Below are 2,109 nucleotides of genomic sequence, written 5' to 3'. Positions count from 1 at the left end.
AATTGGAAACTTGTGACTATCAGTTATATAATGCTCTTAAGTATTATTGCTGTTCAAAATTTTTTCCTGTATTCTAACTAGATTGTGACTTCCTTCTGGTAGACACAATTTCTTTTTTAAAAGTGTTTCTTATATCCCTTAATAAACCTACACATACACTGGTTAACAGCTAGAAAGAGATTGAAATAAATATATTTATATTTTAGATTAATACTATACGACTCAGAATCAAACAACTGTCATCCTGTTTGAATGCAGGTGAATGTGTTTTTTTGAGAGGGAGAAACTTGAGAAAATTTCTCATTTTTTCCTATCAAGCAGTTGGGATTATCCCTGAGGGTGAGGGGTTCTAGGAACCTTGAAGAGGTTGGTGAAGGTTGGAATAGAAATTAGAAGGAATGATGAGAGAGTTGACTGAGCCTTAAGACATCTGGTAGCATATGCAGATCAAATTGCTCAATAAAAACAATAGCTAATAATAACCAAGGACTTACTACATGTTTGGCAGTCCTCTCTCTACTCTACCTGTGTTACGTCACCTACACCTCACACAACCTTAGGTATTCTTTCCCCCATTTTGTGGATGAAGAAATTGAGGCTCAGAGAAGTTAGAACGTTTGCCCTACTGAACCAGCTACTTAGCGGTGGAATCAGGACTCAAACACTGACTGCCCCGGAGGCCTATGCTCCTAATCACAGTTTGATAGGATAAAACCAGATAAGTAGGAGGCATTTAATACACTGCAGAGCAAATGCCTGGCTCCCAAGAAGGAGCTCATTAATGTTAATGCCCTGCTTTTGGTTTCAACTCACTCTCCCCATATTTATTTACCCAGCCACTCCTTACTCCCAAGAACACATACACATAACCACATATTCACACACACTCCAGTCTTTTTACCAACAAGGTCCACCCTCAGGTGTCTAGGTTTGATACCTAGTTATCAAACTTCTATTCATATACTCTTCTTCCTCATGGGACTTAAGCTCACTTATGTACAATGAATCCTAGGACCAACCTCTGCTCTCCCACATTTTTCCAGGTAAATGTAAACACATGTTAAGACTGACTCTAGATTACAAAATATATGCACATGCATAGCCCGATACATAACAGAATTCAATTCAAGAAGGAACTTTCTTTTGCCATTATCCAGGGAGATGCATGAGTTACCATAACAGATGCCAAAGACATTTGGCTCTGGCAGTGGAAATTGGGAAGCAATGGTGAAATGAGGTAAGAAATTCCAGGGCCAGAAGGTGAACGCAAGTCATCAACTGCTTTTCCCAGGAGCTTGCTCTTTTTGGAGAAGTGCTCCACGTACAAGCCCCAAGCTGCTGCCATAGCCTTCAGTCCCCTCTACCCAACTCTGAACCCCGCTCAGGCTGGAGCAGATGCACACACCGCAGGGAGCCTCATTTGTAGGAGATGAGTGTTCCCTTGTTTTATTTTAAGGCTTGCTCCCAGGCTGGGGAAAGAGGATGTGTCAGAAATCGTGGAGAACGGCGACAGCCAAGCTTTCTCATGCAAAGACTAAGCAGCCCAGGAGCAGCAAATGATGACTTGCACAGTATTTAATGGTTCATGGGAAAACAAGCTTCTCTCCTGCCTGCCCGCCCTTCTGGAGCCAGCTCCGGCAGACGTGGGCCAAGCCGGGGCGGGGTCCTGCGGGGCTCTGGAGGGCTGGCGAGGCAGGGATGCGAGCAGCTCAGCCCCCGGCGCCAGAGCCAAGACCGCGGAGGAGGCTCCGGAATCGCCCCTTGCTGATCCCCAAGGATCCAGTGGGCCCTGATAAACACCCCGCCCGGCCGGATACGGGAAGGACAAGTTCAAACGCAGGGTGTAGAGCCTTGGGCGGGTCCGGCAAGTAGACCCTATCCACCACCCACGCCCCGCCAGCCGCGCGCGCGCTCGCTGTGGACCCGACCGGGTTACTGCGCCTGCGCGCTCCGGGTCCTGCCCGCCCCCCACCCCAAGACGCTTTCCGAGGCCTAGTGCCCAGTGCGCTGTCGCTTAGCAACCCACAAGTCACTGTGGCGGTTCTCCGCGCGCCCCTTTCTTGTCAGGGCTTAGTCCCTGGTCTTCCCGTGAGGCTCCTCATGGAGCCC

Source organism: Balaenoptera acutorostrata, chromosome 12 (assembly GCF_949987535.1).
Source record: "Balaenoptera acutorostrata chromosome 12, mBalAcu1.1, whole genome shotgun sequence".
Lineage (NCBI taxonomy): Eukaryota > Metazoa > Chordata > Mammalia > Artiodactyla > Balaenopteridae > Balaenoptera > Balaenoptera acutorostrata.
This window is presented reverse-complemented; position numbering follows the sequence as displayed.